At 46.2% G+C, this 26,057-nt stretch overlaps 1 non-coding gene across 4 annotated transcripts in view; it reads right to left on the reverse strand.

Annotated features, from left to right (window-relative positions):
* Positions 1 to 26,057, reverse strand: part of LOC119867483 — a 44,844-nt gene that overhangs the window by 10,112 nt on the left and 8,675 nt on the right. For 2 of the 4 annotated variants that reach the window (XR_005383740.1, XR_005383737.1), the window contains exon 1: positions 3,719 to 3,975. This is a non-coding gene — a transcript (double homeobox protein 4C-like). Of the gene's footprint in view, positions 1 to 3,718; positions 3,976 to 20,277; positions 20,359 to 22,281; positions 22,393 to 26,057 lie in introns of those variants that run through there. The other 2 variants (XR_005383738.1, XR_005383739.1) reach the window with 2 other exon arrangements.

Genomic DNA, 26,057 nt, shown 5'->3' on the forward strand with positions numbered 1-26,057 from the left:
GAGAGAAGCAGGCTCTGCCCAAAGCAGGGATCCTGATGCAAGGCTCGATCCCAGGACCCAGGGATAATGACCTGAGCCAAAGCAGACGCTTAACCAACTGAGCCACGCAGGCACCCCAGCAACTGAGCCACCCAGGAGCCCCTGGAAAGGCTAAAGTCCCAAAAAGGAGGATACTAGTTGCTGGAGGGTGATATATGACAGGAACGCTCCTTCATGCTGCGGATATAAATACGGTTGCTTTGGAAGAGAGTTTAGCAGTTTTTTTCCAAGGCTCTATTAATCTCACCTGAGGGTCCAACACTCACACTTCTAGAATCCAGACATCTGCTTTGAAAACAGGTTCCACACAGTTTTTGTAAAATCTAACAATCACTCCTGGGAAAGAGTTTAGCAGTTTTATAAAAAAAAAAATATTTTGCATACAATTACCACATAATTCAGCAGAGTGCTCCTGGGGATTTATTCCAGAGAAATGAAAATTTAAAAAAAAAGTATTACATAGCCATTACATATTTGAAGGCACCTCTGCAGAGATGATAAAGATTTCTCAAATGTCTTCAATGTTGATTTTTAAAAGATTTGAGAGAGTGTGCAGTGGGAGGGGCAGAGTGTAAGGGAGACTCTCACCACACTCCCCACCAGCCAGAACCCAAACCCTCAGGCTATTCACAAATCATTGAATTCAAGGTGGGTAGTTTGGTCACACATTTGCTGGCATAAGATTTTAATTTTGATGAAGTCCAGTTCATTGCTTTTTCCCTTTGGTCTTTCTGCTTGTGGAATCTAAGAGAAACCTTCGGTCTGCCCCAAGCCCTCAGGAACACTCTCTGGCAGGCACATCCGCCGCCAAATCGGGGCCAGCCCTGGGCTTGGAAACGTCACCCCAAGCATCAGGTCAGCAGTTTCCTGCAGCCTCCTGGGCCCCCTTGTGCTCCTGATAAGGGGGTGGGAGAGCTCTGTCCTCTCAGCATGACGGCATGTCTTGGGACAGTGGCTGGGAAGGTGGACTGCAGGTGGGCCAGCTACAGACAGTGAGTGCCCCTGAGTGATCCTCCAGTCCAGCATGTCCCCCTCAGAGCTATTGGGTTGTCTCCACCCTCCAGTCAGATAGATGCGGACCTGCCCACAGGGATCATGCAGACACATGTGTCCTCCGAAGGTTTTCATGCGGTGTCATCCTCGGATGTGTGTGGTTTGCAGCACCAGGTAAGAGGACTTGGAGACTGATGGCCTTGGAAAGAGCTGATATCATAGCCGAATACCATTACCTGAAGCCCAGACAAGTACCATAGAAGCTTGAGCACCCACTAGATGTGGGGACCACATCTGCAAGAGCAGGTGAGGCCCAGGAGGGGATCAGAGCCAAGCATGAGTCAGTTCAGCCCAGACAAGGACCACAGTCACCAAGAACAAATGAGATCCTGGGGACGGACCCCGGGCATCAGTAGAAGTGAGAGTCCATCTTGGCTCATAGTCATCAGTTGCCAATGAGCCCAGGTGGGGACCATGGTAACCAGGTCCAGGTGAGGCTCAGGTGGGGACCAGAGTCACCAGGTCAGGTCAGGCCCAGGTGGGGATCATCTCTGGTAGAAGCAGGTAAGGCTGTCAGGCTGCTCCCATTGGGCAGAAAGGCCCTTCCCCTCATTCCCGGACAATCTCAGAGGGGCCTGATCTCCCTCAGGATTCAGGGGAGAGGAGCCATTCTGCTCCTTCCTTTCCCCATGTCCCTGGCACTGATCGGTCCCCTCTGTTTCAGGCATGCCGAGTATGGTCTCCAAAAGAACCTTGGGATGCTGCTGACCGGTCACTGTGGAAGGTCACGGACAATCAGAGTTTTCTGCATTGAGTTCCCTGAACACCCCGTCATCCATCTCAGGAGGCGTTGCAAAACGCCTCTCTTGAGGCTGGCACATCTCCCCAGATCAGGACCTCTTCCTCTTTGGCTCTCTGAGGGCCATGTCTGCCCTGGGCTAGAGCTGAGAGACCCAAGAAGAAAACCCTGGAAGTGGGTAGGAAGGGATCTGGGCCTGGGGTACGGCCCCTGGGCACCCAGAGGAGGGGCCTCCATGCCTGCTTTGTGGAGGACAAGGTGTCTGACTCCTGCATCAGGGTTGGTGGTCAGGGCGTGGGGGAGGAGGCCCTTGCCAGGATGGCCCCGCTGCCTGCCTGTTGCAGGAGAAGACCATGATCTTTGGGGGTCTGGGGCCTTCTCAGGCTTCTTCAATCCAGGGTTCGCCAAACTGCTGAGGTCCTAGGTGAGCATGTTATAGACAGAGCTCACCCCAAGCTGAAGAAGCACATGGCGAGTAGATGCTCCCCAGAGGCTCCATGGCAGGGGGTGCCAGCACAGCCCTTCTGAGCTGTCCCAGTTTGGTGTCAAGTTCCTCCACCTGGGGAGCCTGGGGCACCCTTGAGACTGTGCGGGGCCACTGGAAGTAGGTCCACCTGGCTCCACGGGGCCACAGCGTGGGACCTGAGCACCTCCTGCCCTTCTGCCAGGATGAGGAACTGACATGCACAGGCATTTACATCCCAAGTGGTTCCTTCAGTGTTTCATCAGTTAGGTAAGGGAACCCGAGGAACCCTGCTCCCTCATCCGGCCTCCTGACTCCAGGGAGGGCCGATTTCAACCCTACTCTCCAGACAAGCCAGGCCAGACCTTGGGCCCAAAGGCTGAGGCTCGCAGCACAGGCCCTGCCTCAGCTGTCCCTGCCTCAGCTCCCCCAGGGAGGCCTGGTCAGCCTGGGCTGTGGATGAGCCCTCGGGCCATTCTGCAGCCAGCCTGGGGTCCTTGTGGCATGTTGGCAGAAATGGGGGCAGAGTCTGTGCCCCCAGGTCCGTCGGTAGTGCTGGCCAGGATCAGAACCCAGAGTGGCCTGGAGCCCTGATCTCCCTGGGAGGAGTGCATGTGCAGGAGGGGCTGTGGTGCCTCCTCGGATGTAGCCCGGGGGGGGGGCGGCAGAGGCTATGGGCAGATGGGAGACCCCAAGGGGCTCTGCTCAGGCAACTACTCTCAACCCCCACTCCCCAAAACCCCTTATCCCTGCCCTGAAGCACTGGGACACCTAATTCCTGGACATGGAGCCTGTGCTCACAGCCATGGCTTACATGATCCTCAAAGTACACAGGAGTAAGGCCCACTTACTGGGAGCCCAGGTTTGCCTGAGGCTGGGGGTGAGGGGACAGGGGTGTTGACCCCCTGCTCTGAGCAGCACCCAGGCCTGGGGACGGGGGGACGGCTGAGCAGGCGAGTTGATCAGGACTCCCTGAGTGAGCAGCAGGCAGGGCCCTCCCTTGGTCATAGCACAGCCTCACCGAGTGGGCTCAGCTTGCACACCTTGTGCTACCGCATCTCCTGCACCAGCATGTGGAAGGTCCTCCACGCCCTAGTGTGTAGGGGATGGAGGAGACTGGGGCTCAGCCTGGGTGTCTGGAGCACAAGGAACTGAGGGACCCCAGCCCCAGCTGACCCCCAAAGTCCTTTCACCACCAGGGCTGAACCCCCATGTCCTCTGTCCGCACGGGGTTCACCCCCAGTGTCCCCTCCCCCCCAGGGATACCCGCCATGTCCTTCCCGGCATAGGGCTGACCCTCAGTCCCCTCTGCATCCACAACAGCTGAGCACAAGCCCTCAAGTAGGCCCCACAGGCACGGTGGGCACCTGTGCTGTCCCTGGCTTCACAGGGGAAGGAAGGAGGTTTCTGCAGGACACACTCACACGGTGACCAGCAGAGCTCCTGCTTAGGATGACAGTTGGTGACAGTTAGTGTTCTGTGTCCCTGATGCTGGCTCCTCCTCCCCGGTTTTCGCCACAGGAAATGAAGGAGGCGGCCCAGGTCTCCTCCCAGGACATCAAACAGATAGATCTAGATATCAACAGAAGCTTCCCCAACCACATCACGGTCATGTTCTGGGACTACTTTGGGGTCGGGTGAGGCTGCTGGGCAAGCGGGCTTCTGGGGGCCCCAGGGGAGGCCCAAGGGCTTCTGGGTAAGGAACACGGGGTGCCTGTGGCCAGGTGGATCTGCGCTGGCAAACAAAACACTGCCATGTGGTAAAGTGCTTGGGATGACCCATGTGTTCCCGCCTGGGTCTCTGGGATGGGGAGGCCACCAGGACGGGGCCTCCAGGTGTCACTGTGTGAGCTGAACCCCAAGCGGGTTTGGAGATGCCCCGTTAAGAGCAGGGCACAGGGGCAGGGGCCGTGTGGGGGCAGGAAGGGGACCTGGGGGCGGAGCAGCACCGCCACAGCTGGACCAGGACACACGGACCCAATGAGGGTCGGACAGGTGAAAGGGACACCCGCCCTCAGTGTTTTTATGTATTTCTGAATGTTGTGCATTGAATTTTAGACAATTTGCACTGCTTGTAAACATATCTAGTATGATGAGCCCCCAAATGCCATCCCCTGTCTAGCCAGGGTCCTGAGCCGACCACACAGGTCCCCAGCAGCAAGTGTGTCACAGCAAACCCCAGACCTGGGGTCGAATTTATCTATAGCTCATCTGTATGGCCTTGCACACTGCTGTCCTTGCCATCTGGGAGCATCCTATGGGAGCCTGGGCAGTGAGGGAGCCGTGGGAGCCTGACGCCCAAGAGGGGAGGGCTCTGAGGGGCCTCAGGAGTAGACACCCTCCATCAGGCAATAGCTCTTGCAGGAAGTGGGCTACTGCCAGGGCACGAACCAGATCGTGGCCATCCTGCTGATATTCCTGACTGAGGAGGATGTCTTCTGGGCGCTGGCCCAGCTGATGACCTACGGGAAGCACACCATGCAAGTTAGGGGCTGGATGGGCCGCTGGTCCGGACTACAGCTCAGAACGGCCTCCTTGCAGGGCCACTCCAGCCATGGGGCAGGAGGGGACCCCCACTTAGCCTGCCTCCCCACTGGCATGGGCACCGCTTCCCCAGGTGGCCCTTGGTTTCCTGGAGTAATGGCCACCTGCACCACCATTTGCAGACTAGTCTTGCACTCCTGCTGCTCTCTCAGCCCTGTCTCTGGTTGCCTTCTTGCCCCCAGGACCCCCCTCTAACCCAAAGCCGACCAAACCAAGTGCAGCATCTGCCCGCTCCCAGGAGACCCCATCCTGATTCCAAAGTCCCAGAGATGGCCATGCCCACCCATAAGTCTCCCCGTGGCCTATACTCCTGGTCCCTTGGTGCTGGGAACCCCAGGCCCCTCCCCATGCTGACTACCACAAACAGGCATCCCCAGGGCTCCCTCCATCGGGCAGCTTCCTCCCCAGGAGCTCCCCGAGAGGGCCGTCCATACGTGTGGCTCCCAGCTTGAGAGGCATTGAGGAAGGAGAGGCAGCCGGCACTCAGCTGGGACCCACTGTCAGACATGTGGCCCAGTTGGACTTTCAAACTGAGCTGACCCTCCAACAGAAATTCACTGCAATGAACAAGACCAGGTTTGACGAGGAGGTACCAACTATCCACCTGATGCCAGCACCTACAGTGATAAAGATTGTGGATTCCAGCCAGTTAGGTGTTAGGATGGCACAGCCCAAAGTCACAAGCTGCACAGTGAGAGATACACACACACTCCAAAATGAACAAAAATCGGAATCCCCCGCGATGTTGTCAAAGGGCAGCAGAATGGTTACATACTCGATGCTCAGGTCACTCGGGAGAATACATTGAAGATCCTGCAAATCACGACTGCACAGAGGTGTAGGAGGCATGGAGATATGTCTGCTGGGTTCTGACAGTGAGCAAGGAGCGGTAGGAAACATCTTACAGAGGGTGGACTCCCTCTTAGCAAAGGACACCAGAACCCTTCGAAGACGATACATGGTGAAATCTATCCTCTCTTTCTATTTTTGGTTTTCCCACTATTTGGTTCTTCATAATTCTATTTCAGCCTCCAACCTTCATCCAAGCCAATGACCATACAGGCTTTTTTAGGACATTGGGTCCCACAAGGAGGCAGATCTTTCCCTACCAGGTTCAGAAATGATTATTGCCCAGGTTTGTGCTGATCCACCTAACTCGTGCCTTCACAGCTCTTCTCTCCTTACAGAAGGAGAGGAAACACAGGTCTTACAATGAAAGAAGCCCACTCCCAGTCAGGTGGGACTGTCACTTGTGGGAACGTCATCTGGGCAAAGTAGTGAAAGCGGGAGTGCGTAAGAATAGGTTGTAGGTTAGCCATAGTCTGGTTCGAGTATTTTCCTGATGCAAGCACTTACCTTCGATATCATGTTTTATATCTTCATCAATTTATTAGTTTTAAAGTATTGTATTTTTATGTAACCTCTACATCCAACATGGAATTCACACTCACAACCCTGACATGAGGATCCACTGACCAAGGCTGCCAGGCACCCCTGTGCCATGTTTTATAACTCTTTGCTTGATTGCCTATCTCTGCATCTAACTGGAACATTGAGTCCATAATGGTGGAGCTTTAGCTTCCTCCAAATCCCAGAACCACCTGCTTTATCCAAATCCTATTATGATGTTTGCCATTGAATAGCATTTTAAATCAATCTTCAGTAAAATGACCACTGGTGAGGAAATTGTCAACTTTTAACGTGCTGGCCCTGCTCCCTCGATCCCATGGAAGCTATGCTTTCTTTAACATTTATCAAGATCCAAAGGACTCCACCAAACCTGAGAGTGTGGGCTCAATTTCTGCCCTGACACACGTTGTATGTCTGGTTCAATTAATAGGTATCAATCCATCACAGGGGGCCTGGCCGGCTCAGTGTGTTTGGTAAGAAGCAGCGATTCTTGATCTCCCGTTAGTGATTTCAAGCCCCATGTTAAGTGTAGAGATTACAGAAAAAGAAACTCTTAAAAATAATCAATCAATCAGTTGATCTGGGGAGACACAGTTCCAGATCCCACAGGGGCAGGGAGCTAGTTTACAGGTCTATACACAGGATCATAAGCAGCAGAGCACAAATTCAGAACTTTCAGTAGTCGGCTAGTGTAGGGAACACACCAGCATTAAGGGTGCTCACGTGGCGAAGTGAGGGGCAGCCCCAAGACCCATTGGGTATGTTTAGTGTCCTGGGGTCATAAGGACAGTGGCACCAACTGTTCCCAGGAGCAGGAATGCGGAAACCGGCTGAGAGCAGTGGGTCTAGAGGCCAGCTTTCTGTACTGTGCGGTCAAGAACTGCAAACCCCTGTGCAGTCATGGGACTGCTTTACTCGGACTGAAGAAGCAGGTGTCCCTCCGGGGCAGGGAGAGCAGAGTTCAGCTCCAGGGGAGGCCCTAAATTTTGGATTTTTGAAACTTAGTCACTCATCTGAAATTTAAATAAAATAAAAAAGCTCAGACACAGGGAGGGTGAACGCGGGGTTCTGACAAAAACTGCAGAGACAAGAGGGCTTGATGTCTTCTGTGAAGGCTCACTGCAGATCTGGGGGCTCCAGGGCAGGGAACCCAGGGCCGCCACACTCATCCTGCCCAACAGCACGGAGTCCTCAGGGAGCAGCACAGCGCCGCCTGGTGGAGGCCAGAGACGCTTACACCGAGCCCCGCCTCAAAAGCCTGCAGGTGCATCTTCACTAAGGCAAGTGGGCCCCTGACAATCAGGGGGACGGCCCCTCCCCCAGAAGACCCGCACAGACCACTGGCTCCCACCAAGTACTGATCACAGAGGCCTACAAGGCTTCACCTCTAAGGAGAAAGTAGGATCTGGCTTCCTTTGTACTTTTCCTTATTTATTATTTTTCATTTATTATCGTCAATTATTTTTTATTAATTTCTTAATTTTAATTGTTATGTACATACTCATATAATTATTATTTTTGATTACTTTAATTGTACTTTAATTTTCTTTCTTATTTTGGTCTAGATTCTTCTAAAATTAATAATTAACAACCAGGCTAAAACACTCCCAGGATCTTGTTTAGGGGCGTTTTTGTTGTTATTGTTGTTTTCCCTGTTTTTTCTTTTTCTCTCTTCCTTCTTTTCTGGGGAAAATAATAGAGTGGAGAAATTACCTCCAAAAAGAACACGAGGTAGTACTCACAGCCCGGGATTTAATCAATGCAGAGTAAGATGTCTGAACTAGAATTTAAAACAACTAATATAAAGATAGTAGCTGGTTTGGAAAAAGAGCTTAGAAGACAATACACAATCCTTTACTGTAGAGATAAAAGAACTAACATCTAGTCAGGCTGACATAGAAAATGCTATAACTGAGATGCAGTCCAAGGTGGAAGCCCTAAAAACAAGAAATGAAATGGACCAGAGAGACAGACTTAGGGAACTCAGGCTTGTATTAAAACAATAACATCCACATCATAGGAGACTCAGAACATGAAGAAAGAGATAAAGGGGCACAAGTTTTATTTGAACAAATTATATAAACCTCTCTAATGTGTGGAAGCCCCCCACACAGAAACCAAGAGCACAGAGAACTCCCAATAAATACAACAAAAGCTGACAATCGCCAAGAACATCGGAGTCATATTCACAACATACACAATCGGTTAGAATCCTAAAAGCGGTGGGCTGGTGAGAGTCCTTAACCTACATGGGAAGACTAATTCAGTTCACAGCAGATCTGTCCACACAAACATGAAAGGCCAGAAACAGTGGAAGGAAATATTCAATATGTTAAATGGGAAAAGTATGCAGCCGAGAATTCTTTATACAACAAGGCTGTCATTCAGAATAGAAGGAGACATTAAGAGTTTCCCAGAGAGACAACAAAGAAAGGAGTTCATGACCACTAAACCAGTCCGGCAAGCAATTTTTAAGGGGGACTCTTCTAGTGGGGGAAAAAAGACACCAAAAGCAACAAAGACTAAAAGGGACCAGAGAACATCACCAGAAACACCGACTCTACTGGTAACACCAAGGCACTCAATTCTTATCTTTCAATTATCGCTCTGAATTTACATGGACTAAAGGCCACAATCAAAAGATAGAGGGTATCAGAGTGGATGAAAAGACAAGACCCATCTAAATTCTGCCTTCTAGATGCTCACTTTAGACCTATAGACACCAACAGATTGAAAGTCAGGGGATGGGAAATCATGTATCATGCTAATGGACTTCAAAAGAAAGCTGGAGGACACATATTTATATCAGACAAATTAGATTTGAAACCAAACGTTGGGTACCTGGTGGCTCAGTGGTTTACCATCTAGTATTGGCTCAGGTTGTGATCCCGGGGTTCCAGGATCGAGTCCCACATTGGGATCCCCTTGGGAAGTCTCTTCTCCATCTGCCTACGTGTATGCCTCTGCCTCTCTCTGTGTGTCTCTCATGAATAAAGAAATAAAATATTTTTAAAAATGCAACTCTATCCTGCGTCAATTTAATGCAAATCAAACACTTTAATTAAACTAAGCCCTTACTAGATTGGTGAGCTTCTACCCCACGAAATTTTACTTAACAGCTAAATACTCTAACAGCTGGCTTCAATCTATCTTCTCCCGCTGTGTAGAAAAAAAAAAGGTGGAGAAGCCCTGGCAGCGGCTAGACAGCTTCTTTGAATTTGCAATTCAGGGGCACTTGACAGGATGAGCACTGGGTGTTATTCTGTATGTTGGTAAATTGAACACCAATAAAAAATAAATTTATTATAAAAAAATGAGTAATTCACCACAGGACATGGCAAAAAGAGGACTTAAACCCCTGTCTTTAGATTTACAGTCTAGTGCTTTTATCAGCCATTTTACCTGTGTTCATTAACCGATGATTATTTTCCACTAACCACAAAGACATTGGTACTTTATATTTACTGTTTGGAGCATGAGCCGGTACAGTAGGCACTGCTTTAAGCCTTCTAATTCGAGCCGAACTAGGTCAACCCGGTACCCTATTAGGAGATGACCAGATCTACAATCTAATCATAACTGCCCATGCATTCGTAATAATTTTCTTTATAGTTATACCTATTATACTTGGGGGCTTTGGAAACTGACTAGTTCCGCTAATAATTGGCACCCCAGATATGGCATTCCCTCGAATAAATAACATAAGTTTCTGATTGCTCCCCCTATGTTTTCTTCTCCTATTAGTGTCTTCTATGGTAGAAGCAGGTACAGGAACTGGGTGAACTGTATACCCCCCACTAGCTGGCAACCTAGCCCACACAGGGGCATCAGTAGACCTAACAAATTTTTCCTTGCATTTAGCTGGGGTCTCCTCCATTCCAGGGACAATTAATTTTATCACTACTATTATTAATATAAAACCCCCAGCCATGTCCCAATATCAAACTCCCTTGTTTGTACGATCCATACTAATTACAACAGTCCTATTGCTATTATCATTACCTGTATCAGCTGCCAGAATTACAATACTTCTGACAGACCGAAATCTAAACACAACATTTTTTGACCCTGCTGGACAGGGAGACCCCACTCTATACCAACACTTATTTTGATTTTTCGGACACCTTGAAGTTTATATTCTAATTTTACCTGGGTTTGGAATAATTTCTCATATCGTTACATATTATTCAGGGAAAAAGAGCCCTTTGGTTACATGGGTATGGATTGCACAATGATATCCATTGGGTTCGTAGGCTTTATTGTATGAGCACATCATATATTTGCTGTGGGAATAGACGTAGACACACGAGCATACTTTACATCTGCTACTATAATTATTGCCATCCCAACAGGGGTCAAAGTATTTAGCTGATTAGCAACACTTCATGGAGGAAATATCAAATGATCTCCCACCATACTATGAGCTCTAGGATTTATTTTCCTGTTCACAGTAGGTGGGTTAACAGGCACTGTTTTACCTAACTCATCCCTAGACATTGTTCTTCAGACACATATTATGTTGTAGCCCACTTCCACTACGTACTCTCAATAGGAGCACTACTTGCTATTATGGGTGGATTTGCTCACTGATTCCCCTTATTTTCAGGGTACACTCTTAATGACACTTGAGCAAAAATCCACTTTACAATTATATTTGTAGGAGTTAATATAACCCTTTTTCCTCAACACTTCCTCGGACTATCTGGAATACCTCATCATTGCTCCGATTATCCAGATGCTTATACTATTTGAAATACTGTCTCCTCTATAGGTTCATTCATCTCACTCACAGCAGTGATACTTATAATCTTTAGGATTTGAGATGCCTTTGCAGCTAAACAAGAAGTTGCAATAGTAGGACTCACCACAAGTAATATCGAGTGATTACATGGATGTCCCCCTCCATATCAGACATTTGAAGAACCTACATATGTTATCCAAAAATAAGAAAGGAAGGAATCGAACCCCCTAAAACTGGTTTCAAGCCACTGTCATAACCATTATGTCTTTCTCAATTAGGAGATGTTAGTAAAACATTACATGACTTTGTCAAAGTCAAATTATAGGTGAAACACCTATATATCTCTATAGCGTGCCCTTTTCAACTCGGACTTTAGGACGCAACCTCCTCTATTATGGAGGAGTTATTTCATTTCCATATCCACACATTAGTAATTGTATTTCTAATCAGCTCTTTAGTACTCTACATTATTTCACTAATACTTACTACTAAATTAACTCACACAAGCACAATAGACGCACAAGAAGTGGAAACAGTGTGAACCATTCTACCAGCCATTATCTTAATCTTAATCACACTACCCTCTCTATGAATTCTCTATATAATAGACGAAATTAACAACCCACCCCTAACTGTGAAAACGATAGGCCATCAATGATATTGAAGCTATGAATATACTGACTACGAAGACCTAAGCTTTGACTCTTACATGATCCCTATGCAGGAACTAAAACCAGGAGAACTACGACTATTAGAAGTCGACAACCGAGTTGTTCTCCCAATAGAAATAACTATCCGAATACTTATCTTATCAGAAGACGTATTACACTCATGAGCTGTGCCATCACTAGGCTTAAAAACTGATGCTATCCCAGGACGACTAAACCAAACCACCCTAATAGCCATACGACCAGGGCAATGCTCCGAAATCTGCGGATCCAACCATAGCTTTATACCTATTGTTCTTGAAATAGTCCCCCTATCATACTTCGAAACCTGATCTGCCCTAGTAGTATAATATAAACCAGTCTAAATCATTAAGAAGCTATAAAGCATTAACCTTTTAAGTTAAAGACTGAGAGTTTAAGTCTCTCCTTAATGAAATGCCACAACTAGACACATCTACCTGATTTATTACAACTCTATCCATAATTTGAACTCTACTCATTATATTCCAATTAAAAATTTCAAAACACTACTACCCAGAAAATCCAGAACCAAAAACAGTAAAGCCAACTAACCAACTCACTCCTTGAGAAAATAAATGAACGAAAATCTATTCGCCTCTTTCACTACCCCCTCAATAATAGGACTCTCTATTGTAATACTAATTGTTATATTCCTATGTATCTTATTTCCCTCATCTAATCACCTAGCTAACAATCACCTAATCTCCATCCAGCAATGATTAATTCAGCTAACATCCAAACAAATATTATCTATTCATAACCAAAAAGGACAAACCTGGGCTCTCATACTAGTGTCACTCATCGTATTTATTGGCTCAACTAATTTACTTGGACTATTACCCCATTCATTCACACCTACAACACAACTATCTATAAACTTAGGAATAGCAATCCCCTTATGAGCAGGAACAGTAATTACTGGCTTCCGGGACAAAACCAAAGCATCTCTAGCAAATTTCCTACCTCAAGGGACACCCCTTCCCCTTATCCCAATACTAGTAATCATTGAGACTATTAGCCTATTCATTCAACCTAAATCCCTAGCCGTACGATTAACAGCTAACATTACCGCAGGTCACTTGTTAATTCATCTAATTGGAGGGGCTACCCTTGCCTTAATAAACATTAGTACCACCACAGCTCTAACACCTTTATTATTTTGGTCCTACTCAACATTCTCGAATTCACTGTTGCTCTAATTCAAGCCTATGTTTTTACCCTAATAGTGAGTCTATATTTGCATGACAACACCTAATGACCCACCAAACCCACGCTTACCATATAGTCAACCCAAGCCCATGACCACTGATGGGAGCTCTCTCTGCCCTCCTCATAACATCAGGCCTCATTATGTGATTCCACTATAACTCAATATCCCTACTTACACTAGGACTTACAACCAATATATTAACTATGTGCCAATGGTGACAAGATGTCATCTGAGAAAGTACATTCCAAGGGCACCACACACCCATTGTTCAAAAAGGATTATGCTATGGAATAATCCTATTGATTGTATCAGAGGTATTCTTCTTTGCAGGATTCTTCTGAGCCTTCTATCACTCTAGTCTAGCCCCAACCCCCAAACTTGGGGGTTGCTGGCTGCCCACAGGTATTATCCCCTTAAATCTACTAGAAGTCCCATTACTTAATACCTCTGTTCTCCTGGCCTCTGGAGTCTCCATTACCTGAGCTCATCATAGCCTTATAGAAGAGAATTGCAAACACATACTCCAAGCCCTGTTTATTACAATTTCCCTAGGTGTATACTCACACTCCTTCAAGCCTCCGAATATTATGAGACATCTTTTACAATTTCTGATGGAGTCTATGGCTCCACTTTATAGCTACTGGGTTCCACGGACTACATGTAATCATTGGTTCTACATTCCTTATTGTCTGCTTTCTCCGACAATTATATTACCACTTCACATCAAATCATCACTTCGGATTTGAAGCCGCCGCATGATATTGACACTTGTCGACATAGTCTGATTATTCCTGTATGTCTCTATTTACTGATGAGGATCTTACTTCTTTAGTAGAATCAGTACAATTGACTTCCAATCAGTTAGTTTCAGATTAACCCTGAAAAGAAGTAATAAACATAATATTAACCCTAATAATCAATGTATCCTTAGCATCCCTACTTGTAATAATTGCATTCTGACTCCCTCAACTAAATATCTATGCAGACAAGGCAAGTCCCTATGAATGCAGCTTTGACCCTATGGGATCCTCACGTCTACCCTTTTCCATAAAATTTTTCCTAGTGGCCATCACATTCTTACTTTTCGAAATTGCACTGCTCCTCCCGCCTCCCTGAGCATCACAAAACAAACTAAGAACAATACTCATGGCACTTCTACTAACCTCTTTACTAGCCGCAGCCTAGCTTATGAATGAACTGAAAAAGGATTGGAATTAACTGAATATGATAATTAGTCTAAACTAAAACAAATGGTTTCGACTCATTAAATTATGATTTAACTCATAATTATCATATGTCCATAGTATACATTAACATCTTCCTGGCATTTATCCTCTCCCTACTAGGCATACTCATTTACTGATCCCATCTAATATCATCCTATTATGTTTAGAGGGTATGATACTACAACTATTCATAATAATATCTGTAACCATCTTAAATAATCACCTCACATTAGCCAGCATGATACCAATTGTATTACTAGTATTCGCTGCCTGCGAAGCAGCGTGAGGATTGTCTTTACTAGTTATAGTATCTAATACCTATGGCACCAATTACATACAAAATCTGAACCTTCTACAATGCTAAAAGTTATCATCCCTACTACAATACTTATTCCACTAGCATGAATATCAAAACCTAATATAATCTGAATTAACACAACAATATATAGTCTATTAATCAGTTTAATCAGTCTATCCTATCTCAATCAGCCTAATGACAACACCCTCAATTCCTCATTACTATTTTTCTCTGACTCCCTATCAGCACCCCTACTAGCACTTACAACATGACTCTTACCCCTCATAGCAAGTCAATTCCATCTATCAAAAGAACCCCTAGCCCGGAAAAAAACTATATATCTCGATACTAATTATACTTCAATTATTTCTAGTCATAACATACACCACCACAGAACTAATCCTCTTTTACATCCTATTTGAAGCTACACTAATTCCAACCCTTATTATTATTACCCGATGGGGAAATCAAACCGAACGACTAAAAACAGGACTATACTTCCTATTTTATACTTTAATTGGATCCTTACCCCTCCTAGTAGCACTCCTCTATATCCAAAATACCATAGGCTCCCTAAACACAATAGTGTCCCGTGTCATCACTGTAGGTAGGTGGTCCAGTCAGCACTTAGCCCTTCACCCTGAAGGCCAAGGGTGTGAGGGGAGGTCCTGTCACCATGCCGGGTGGGAGGGGATGCAGGCACCCTTCCACATCCTTAGTTCCTAACCTCTGGCCCTCCAGGCCTCCCACCCTTCTCAGTAGACTGGTGTCCCAGCTGTCCTCCCAACCTCAAGAGTTCACAGCATGGATTTTGCACTTAAGAACATTTGAGGGGCTCCTGGGTGCTGCAGTTGGTTAAACGTTGACTCTTGATATTGGCTAAGGTCAGGATCTCGAGGTTGTGGTGTGGAGCCTCACGTGGGGATCGGGCCCCGGCTGGTGGGAGTCTACTTCAGAATCTCCCTTTCCCTCTGTCCCTCCTACTGCATGCTCTCTCAAATCTTTTAAAAATCAACATTGAAGACATTTGGGAAATCTTATCATCTCTGCAGAGGTGCCTTCATATGTGTAACCGCTGTAAATGCCTTTTAGGGACAAACCGTGATTTCTATCAGAAACCCCTATTAATATTTATTGAAGTATAGTCACCATACAATGTTACAGTAGTTTCAGTGCTACAACTTGGTGACTCCATTCTGTACATTACTAAGCTCTCCCCATGACAAGTGTAGTCTCCATCTGTCCTCATACAAAGTTACAATAGTACTGACTCCATTGCCTAGGCTGTACTTTCTAAATTTCTGTGGCTTATATATTTGAGAACCAAATGCTTATAGCTCCTAATATTCATCTATTTTGCCCATCTCACACCCACTTCCTCTCTGGCAATCAGTCAATGTGATCCATCACATTAACAAGAGAAAGGACAAAAAGCATACGGTCATCTCAATAGTGGCAGAAAAAGCATTTGACAAAATACAACATAAAAAGCATAAAGGGTTTTGAGGACATTTCCATCTACAGAAAAAAGGCCATGTAGGAAGGCCTGTAGCTGGCATCGTACTCTATGATGAAACCTGAAATTGTCTCCCCTAAGAGCAGGAAAAAGACAAGGAAGTCCCCTCTTAGCCCTGGAAGTCCTACCATAGGAAACAGACAAGGAAAAGAAAAGGCATCCACAGCTGTAAGGGGGAAGTCAAAATGTCCCTATTTGCAGAAGACACAGTACTAGAAACAGGAAAACCAGAATTGTTAGACCTAATGAGTGACATCACTTGGGGACACAAAATGAACGTAGAAAGATTGGTAGCCTTTCTGTGTACCAACAATGAACACTCAGAAAGGAAATTAAGAAAATGATTCCATTCTCAGTAGCATCAAAAAGAACAAAACAATGAGTCTGAACCAAGGCAGTGAAAGGCTTGTACACTGAAAACCGGAAGACTTTGGGAAGACATTGGGGTTCCTGGGGTGGGAGCCTTCCTCTTGTGAAAATGTCGACAGTCGCTGATACAACCCTCACTTTCAATGGACTTCCTATCAAAATCATGGTGGCAGATTTTAGACATAGGAAAAGAACCCTAACTTTCGTCTGCCCCTACAAATGACCCTGGACAGCAAAAACTACTGAGAAGCAGAACAGAGCTGGATGCAGCATTTTTCTATTTCAAACTATGTCACAGAGCCACAGAATTAAAACTGTGTGACTCTAGGGTCCTGTCTGGCTTAGTCAGTTAAGAATAGGACTCTCAGTCTCACCTCAGGTATTGATCTCAGGGTCATGAGGTCAAGCCCTGAGCTGGGCTATGAATGGGGGAAGGAGCCTACTTAACAAAAATCAAACCCACAGTGGTGTGGTCCTGGCATAATCAGATTGAGCAGAATATAGAGCCTGGAAGGAAATGCACTCTGATATCGTCAACTGATGTTTTTTGAAAATTTTATTTTAAATCCAATTAATTAACATATAGTGTATTACTAGTTTCAGAGGTAGAATTCAAGAAGGGTTGGATATAACACCCAGTGCTCATGACATCACCTTCCCTCCTTCATGCCCATCCCCCTGTTACCCTGTTTCCCCAACCCCCAGCTCTCCAGCGACCCTCAGTTTGTTTCCTATGATTAAGAGACTCTTTTTCCTCCCTTTCTGTTTTCATCCTCTTTTTTCCCTTCCCTTCACAGATGTCCATCTGTTTTGCTTCTTTAATTCCACATAGAAGTGCAACCATATCATTATTTTCTTTCCTGACTGACTTATTTCAATTAACATAATACCCTCTAGTTCTATCCATGTCTTTGCAAATAGCAAGATTTCATTCTTTTTAATTGCTGAGTTACATTCATAATATATATAATCGTTATATTTATATATAATATATATTATATTATTATATTTATATATTTATATTTATATTATAATTATTATATTATTATATTATTATTATATATAATATATAACATATTCTTTATCCATCCATCTGTCCAAGGACATCGTGGCTCCTCCTGCAGTTGGCTGTTGTGGATACTGCTCCTGTGAACATTGGAGTTCAGGTGTTCCGGCGTTTCACTGCATCTGTATCTCGGGGGAAACATTCAGTAGTGCAATTGCTGTGTCATAGGGTAGCTCTATTTAACGCTTTGAGGAACCTCCATACTGTTTTCCAGAGAGGCTGTACCAGCTTGCATTCCCACCAACAGTGCAAGAATTTCCCCCTTGGCCATTTCCTTGCCAACATCTGTTGTCTCCTATCCTTTAATTTTAGCCATTCTCACTGGTGTGAGGCGGCATATCATTGTGGTTTTCATTTGCATTTCCTGATGACAGGTGATGTGGAGCTTTTTTCACATGCCTGTTGGCCTTTTGTAGGACTTCCTTGGAGAAAAGTCCATTCATATCTTCTGCCCATTATTCATTGGATTTTTTGTTTTTGAGTGTTGAGTTTGACAAGTTCTTTAGAGATCTTGGACACCTGCCCTTTATCATTATGTCATTTGCAAATATATTCTTCTATTATGTAGGTTGCCTTTTAGTTTTGTTGACTGTTTCCTTTGCTGTGCAGAAGATTTTTATCTTGAGGAAGGTCCCAACAGTTATTTTTGCTTGTTTCTGTTGCCTTTAGAGACGTGTCTTGCAAGAAGTTTTTGTGGCCAAGGGCAAAACGTTGCTACCTGTGTTCTCTAGGATTTCGATGGGTTCCTATCTCACCTTTAGGTCTCTCATCCATTTTGAATTGATCTTTGAGTATGGTTTATGAGAGTGGTCTGGTTTCATTCTTCTGCATGTGCTGCCCTATTTTTCCAACACCACTTTTGAAGAGACTGTATTTTTCCATTGGATATTCTTTCCTCTTGGGGGAAGGTTAGTTGACTAACATCTTTTGGTTAGGGTTTCATTGAGTGTTACGTTTGGTCAGGAGTTAGGGTTTTGTTTAGGGATGGGTGTTAGGGGTTAATGGTTAGGGGCTATGACTAGGATTTAGGATAGGTTCTGGGTTCGAGGCAGGGTTACAGGTAGAGGTTGGGTTAGGTTTTAGAGTTTAGGATTAGGAGTTAGGGTAAGTAAGGGTAGGGTTAAGGTGAGGTTTAGGGTTAGAGTTTAGGATTAGGATTATTTTTAGGGGTAGGGGTTACAGTGTGGGTTTAGGGATGGGTGTGAGGGGTTAATGGTTAGGGTTAGAGTTTTGGGTTAGGGTTACAGTTAGGGTTAGGTTTAGAACATTAAGCTTAGGTTTTAGGGTTTGGATTGGGTGTTAGGGGCTAGGGTTAGGGTATTGGGTAGAGTTAGGGTTTAGCCCTAGGGGGTATGGTCAGGGGTATTGGTCACAGTTAGGGTTTAGGGGTAGAGTTTGGGTTAGAGGTTAGGGGTAGAATTAGGGTTAGGATTATGGTTGGTGTCAGGGTTAGGGTTAGATATGAGAGGTCAGAGGTTAGGTTAAGGATTAGGATTAGGGTTTAGGTTTAGGGTTATGGTTGGAGTCATGGTTAGGTGTGTGGAATAGGGGCTAGTGATTCGTGTTTAGTTTTCAGTTAGTGATAGGTCCAGGGATAGGCTAGATGAAAGTTAGGATAAAGATTAGGTTAGGGTTATTGTCTATACACAGGTAGAGTTTGGATCTGGGCATCTTCCTGTCACTGGGACTCCTAGTATCTTCAATGGGTTAGTTTTAAGTGTTTTATTTAGATTTTGGGTTAGGGTTTCTGCTTGGCATCCATCCATTCAGAGGCCTCCCTAGAGAATCAAACTCTAGGCTTCTGCTGGGGCGAGAATAGACATGGCCGGCATCTCCTGAGCTGAGATAATGAGGGGATATATGGCTCTAAATACGATTTATTTGGAAATCAATTTCCATACTCATTTTATCTCTTGTGTGCACTGGTGTCATCAATACTAACAATTGTTATTTTAAAGTTTTACTTGAGTTCCTGTTTGTTAACATAGTATAATATTAGAAAATGTAGCGCACTCATGTGATGGAATATTATTCAGCTATAAAAAGGAACAAAGAGCTGATACGCACTGCAACATAGGCAAGCTTTGCAAGCATTATGCCGAGCAAAAGGAGCCAAACAAAAAGCGTCCATGTTGTAGGATTCTATTTCCATGAAATATAAACATATATAAATATAAATACCCAGAAGAGGTAAATCCACAGTGATGAAGAGCAGAGGAGTGGTTGCCAGAGACTGGGGTGGGGAGGGAATGAGGAGGAACCACCTACATGGCATAGCGTTTTATTTTGGAATAATGAAAATGTTCCCAAACTAGAGAGTGGTGACAGTCCCCTGATATTGTGAATGTACGTAAAGCCACTGAATCGTAGACCTTAAAATGGTCAAAAGGTAAATTTTATTTTATGTGTATTTTAACAGAAAAAATATGAAGACAAAATATTATTTAGCTCAAAGTTGAGACATATTATCATTCTTGAGAATATTTCAACACTTCCAAAGGAAATCACAAAGACTAGATTGGTATATTTAATGTGATCTAAAAAAATACCTATCTTAGAAATTAAATACCAGTGAAAATATTTCCTAGGAGTAAAGGTACACGGAAGATATTTTCAGAAACATATGCTAAAACATAACCACACACACCAAAGCTACTGTTGTCAATACAAATGGAAATTCTAAACTTTTTTTTTTATTTATGATAGTCATACAGAGAGAGAGAGAGAGAGAGAGAGGCAGAGACATAGGCAGAGGGAGAAGCAGGCTCCATGCACCGGGAGCCTGACATGGGATTCGATCCTGGGTCTCCAGGATCGCGCCCTGGGCCAAAGGCAGGCGCCAAACCGCTGTGCCACCCAGGGATCCCACAAATGGAAATTCTAAAGAATGTTTCTCAAGCAGAAGAAAAGTTACCTCTGAAGGACCAATGTCCTAAGTTGGATTCCTATGAAGCACCCGCTACAGCACAGTCGCCAAAACGCTTCCAGGAGGAAACTGCAGAACCAGAAAACACCATGGTGAACTCTATTACAAACGGTCAAAGTAGATTAATTCCACACTTACATTTTGGGAAATATTGAAAGTTACAAGCATTCCAAAATTCAGTTTATTATCCTAATAACTTTAAAATAAGACCAGAAACAGAAAATACTAAGACATATCAATACCATTCATGATGATGTAATCCTTTTTTTTTTATTTTGATGATGTAATCCTGAACAAAATCACTTGTTAGGGTTTTTTTTTTTTTCCTATTTCTAAAATCTGTCACCATGATTTTGATAAGAATTCCGTTGAAAATGAGGGTCGCTCCAGGTACTATCGACATTTTAACAGGATGAAGGCTCTCACCCCATGAGCACAGGATGTCTTCCCAAAGTCTTCCAGGTTTCAGTGTACAGCCTTTCATTGCCTTGGTTCAATCTAATATTTTGTTCTTTTTGTTGCTACTGAGAATGGAGTCTTTTTCTTAATTTCCTTTCTGAGTGTTCATTGTTGGTATAGAAAGGCTACCAACTTTCTATGTTCATTTTGTGTCCCCCAAGTGAAATCACTCATTAAGTCTAACTTTTCTGGTGGAGACTCGGGGTTTCCTGTTTCTACTACTGTGTCTTCTGCCAATAGGGACAGTTTGACTTCCCCTTACAGGTGTGGATGCCGTTTCTTTCCCTTGTATCGTTCTATGGTAGGACTGCCAGGGCTAAGAGGGGACTTCCCTGTCTTGTTCCTGCTCTTAGGGGAGACGATTTCAGGTCTTCATCATAGAGTGTGATGTCAGCTCCGGGCCTACCTAACGGCCTTTTTTCTGTTGATGGAAATATCTTCAAAACCCACTATGATTTTTTTTTACATTTGTTTTTATTTATGTTCTATTTGGCAACACATAGTATAACCCCCAATGCTCATCCCATCAAGTGACCACTCACTGCCCATCACCGATACCCTATCCCCCCGCACACCTCCCCTTTGTTTATTTTACATATTTTTTAGTTGGAGTTCAATTTGCCAACATATAGCACAACACCGAGTGCTCATCCCATCAAGTGCCCCCCTCAATGCCCGTCACCTAGTCAGCCCGACCCCCCGCCCACCTCCTTTACCACCACCCCTTGTTTGTTAACCCACTAAAATTATGTTGTATTTTGTCAAATGCTTTTTCTGCAACTATTGAGATGACTGTATGGTTTTTGTCCTTTTCTCGTTAATGTGGTGGATCACTTTGCTTGCCAGAAAGGAAGTAGGTTGGAGATGGGCAAAATAGATGAATACTAAGAGCTATAAAAATCTGGTTCTAAAATATATAAGCCACAGAAATTAAAAAGTACAGCCTAGGCAATGGAGTCAGTACTACTGTACTAACTTTGTACAGGGACTGATGCTGACTACAGTTCTTGTGGGGAGAGCTGAGTAATGTACGGAATGGAGCCACTAAACTGTGGCCCTGAAACTAGTGTACCATTACATGTTGACTATACTTCAATAAATATTATTAGGGGTTTCTGATAGAAATCACAGTGGATCCCTGAAAGACTTTTATACAATTGTTATACATATGAAGGCACCTCTGCAGAGATGATAAAGATTTCTCAAATATCTTCAATATTGATTATTAAAAGATTTGACAAAGCTTGCATTGAGAGGGGCAGAGGGAAAGGGAGACTCTCAAGTACACTACCTACACAGCTGGGTCCAGACCCCATGTGAGGCTCCACATCACAACCTCGAGATCCTGACCTGAGCCAAAATCGAGTCAACGTTTAACCGACTGAACCACACAGGAGCCCCTCGAATGTTCTTAAGTGCAAAATCCATGCTGTGAACCCTTGGAGGTGGTAGGACAGCTGGGACACTAGTCTACTGAGAAGGGTGGGAGGCCTGGAGGGTGGGAACTAAGGACGTGGGAGGGTGCCTGCATACCTTCCCATGCAGCGTGGTGACAGGAACTCCCCTCACACCCTTTGCCTTCCGGGTGAAGAGCTAAGTGCTGACTGGACCATCTACCTACAGTGATGACACGGGACAGTATTGTGGGCAGAACTGTGGCGCCCCAGGGTTCCACCGTTGCCTGGCGCTACTCTGCATCCTCAGGCAGTTGGAGGCCCTTGTGTTCCTGATGTGGCTCACAGAGCCAGAACTATCCCACTCTCCCCAGTACCCCAGTGTATAAAGTGTAGGTGCTCACACAGCGACAGGTCACATGTGAGTGGGAGCTGATCCCTGCCCCCCTTGGGCCAGGATGGGGCCTGTGGTTCCCAGTGGGAGCTCTGGCTTCCTGGCTTGGGTGAAAACACACCAAACCCCATGTGATGACCATGAGGCAGCTCCTGTACCCTTCCGCAGCTCCACGGGGTAAGGGCTGCCTCCTTGCTGCCCCAGGCCAGGGAAGGAGTCTATGGCAGGGCTCTGGCTGCTCATCTGGGACCCACGCTCCCCTGTAAGCCCTGTTGTATACAAGGCATACCCAAACCATGACATTCCAGTGCAATCTAGGTGCATGGACCCCAGCATGTGATGACCAAGGCCCGACACTCTGGTCCGGAGTGGACGGTCAGGGCTTCTGGGTCCTCCTGGCCCTTGAGAAGGCTTGCTTTTCATGTATTGGATCATGGAGGCCCTCGTGCTCCCGCCCAGTGCCCCATTCAGACTATTCACAAATCCTTGTATTCAGGATGGGGTGTTTGGTCACACTTTTGCTTCCACAAGTTTTTAATTTGGATGATTCCCAGTTCATTGCTTTTCCCTTTGGTTGTTGTGCTTGTGGAACCTAAGAGAAACCGAACCTCCTGTCTGCCCCAAGCCTGCAGGAACACTCTCTGACAGGCCCCTCCAGTGCCATGGCAGCTCCAGTCCTTGGCTGGGAGATGTCACCCCAAGCATGAGGTCAGCAGTTCCCAGCAGGTTCCTGGTCCCCCTTGTGTAACTGATAAAGGTGTGGAGACCTGTGTCCTCTAATGACAGCATTTACTGGGACAGTGGCTGGGAAGGTGGACTGTAGGTCAGCGAGCCAAAGACAGTGACTTCCCGTGAGTGATCCTCCTACCCAGCATGTCCCCCTCGGAAGTATGGTGTTGTCTTCACCCTCCAGTCAGACGGATGCGGACCTGCCCACAGGGTGCACACAGACACATGTGTCTTCTGAAGGTTTTCATTCAGTGTCATCCTTGGATGTGTTTGTTTTAAATCACCAGGCAAGAGGACCTGGAGACACTGCTGGCCTTGGAAAGGGCTGATATCATAGCCAAATACCATCAGCTGAGGCCCAGATAAGTACCATAGGCACTAGACACCCCCTAGAGGTGGGGACCACATCTGTAAGAGCAGGTGCAGGCCAGGAGGGGCTCAGAGCCAAGCATGAGCCAGGTCAGTCCAGACAAGGACCATAGTCACCAGGAACAAGTGAGACTCTGGGGATGGACAAGGCATCAGTAGCAAGTGAGGGTCGATCCGGGATCCTAGTTATCAGTAGCCGATGAGCCCAGGTGGGGATCATAGTCACCAGGTTCCGATAGGGGCCCAGGTAGTGAGCATATACTCAGGTATGTAGGAAAGGGTATGGCCCAAATGGTATCATAAGGAGTAAGAGCAATTATTTCCCGGGTGAGGATCATAGCAGAGTCCAGCAAATGACAACCAAGTGGGTGTTGTTGCCAAGACGAGCAGGTAAGGACAGGTGGGGATCATTGTCCTCAGGTGCACCAGATTTCCAGATGGTGTGTTAGCCAGGAAGTAGAGGTGAGACCAGTTCATGGATCCAAGTCTAAGCTGATCAGAGAGGGCCCAGGCAGACATGAAAATCAGAGGAGCAGAGCACGAGTCAAAGGCTGGAGGCATCAGAGCCAGGTGAGGCCCAATAGGGGTCAGAGCCAAGAATGAGCCAGGTCAGCACAGACAAGGACTATAGTCACCAGGAACATGTGAGACCCTGGGAACATTCCCAGGCATCAGTAGAAGTGAGGGTCCATCTTAGCTCGTAGTGATCGGTAGCCAAAGAGCCCAGGTGAGGACCAAGGTCACCAGGTCCATGTGAGGCTCTGGTGGGGACCAGAGTCACCAGGTCAGGTCAGGCCCAGGTTGGGATCATCGCTGGTAGGAGCAGGTAAGGTTGTCAGGCTGTTCCCACTTGGCAGAGGGGCCCATCATCTCATGCCCGGCCAATCTCCGAGGGTCCTGATCTCCCTCAGGATTCAGGGGAGAGGAGCCATTCTGCTCCCTTCTTTCCCCATGTCACTGGCGCTCATCGGTCCCCACCACGGGGTCCCATTGTTTCAGCATGCCAAGTACAGTGTCCACGGGACCTGGGATGATGCTGACCCATCACTGTGGAAGGTCATTGACCATCAGAGCTTTCTTTTTTTTTAAATTATTTTTTATTGGTGTTCAATTTGCCAACATATAGAACAACACTCAGTGCTCATCCCGTCAAGTGCCCCCCGAGGTACCCGCCACCCAGTCACCCCCACTCTTCTCCCACCTTGCCTTCCATCACTCCTAGCTCATTTCCCAGAGTTAGGAGTTTCTCATGTTCTGTCTCCCTTTCTTATATTTCCCACTCATTTTTTTCTCCTTTCCTCCTTTACTATTTTTTATATTCCCCAAATGAATTAGAACATAAAATGTTTGTCCTTCTCCGATTGACTTATTTCACTCAGCATAATACCCTCCAGTTCCATCCACATTGAAGCAAATGGTGGGTATTTGTCATTTCTAATGGCTGAGGAATATTCCATTGTATACATAGACCACATCTTCTTTATCCATTCATCTTTCAATGGACACCGAGTCTCCTTCCACAGTTTGGCTATTGTGGACATTGCTGCGAGAAACATCGGGGTGCAGGTGTCCCAGCGTTTCACTGAATCTGTATCTTTGGGGTAAATCCCCAGCTCTGCAATTGCTGGGTCATAGGGCAGATCTATTTTTAACTCTTTTGGGCCCTCAGCCCAGGACCCCTGGCCGGCCCAGATGCCCCACAGGGAACTCCCTCCTCATGCTCCCAGGGAACCAGGAGAGTGCAGGCAGGTGGCACCCGAACAGGGACCTGAAGCCAGAACATTGGGTCTCCTTCCCTTTGGCACCTGCCTGGGCCACATCACAGGCCAGAGAGCAAACCAGACAACAGATTCCCCCTGGGACTCCCATCACGCGGTCCACCCAGCCCACTAAGATGACACTGTAGGGATCCAGATACCCTTCCTGCCCTGAGGCCACAGCAGCTCAAGCCACTCTCTGGGGAGTGATAGGCAGGGCCAGACCAGAGCCAGGGCAGTGCTGAACCCACTACCCCAAGACCCCTCACAATCCTGGAACCATCTGACCTCTGCCTCCACAGGGAAGCTCCATGCACCTGGGCCTCTGGAACAGAGCGTGATGGTAAGGATATGGGCCCCGAGGCTCTGGCCAGCAGACACCATGCCCTGCTTCTTCTCACATATCTTCATAAAGGGCGCCCCCACAACAGGAAAAGAGTCCCTGAGCCAGAGGTACCTGGGCTGGCCTCTCCCAGGGTACTGGGGAGGCAGGTTCGAATTGAGCCCCCCCAAGGTCAGAATGCAGATTGATAGATTGAGCCCCGCCGTGGCCCTGACCAGTTCTGGATTCTGCCCCAAGGCTCGGCGACCCTCTCAGAGCAGGATGTGTCTTCCTCGGTTCTGGGTGGGCCCCACAGATCCAGGTCGCTGACCTAGGACAATGCT

The sequence above is a fragment of the Canis lupus genome, chromosome 34 (assembly GCF_011100685.1).
Source record: "Canis lupus familiaris isolate Mischka breed German Shepherd chromosome 34, alternate assembly UU_Cfam_GSD_1.0, whole genome shotgun sequence".
NCBI lineage: Eukaryota > Metazoa > Chordata > Mammalia > Carnivora > Canidae > Canis > Canis lupus.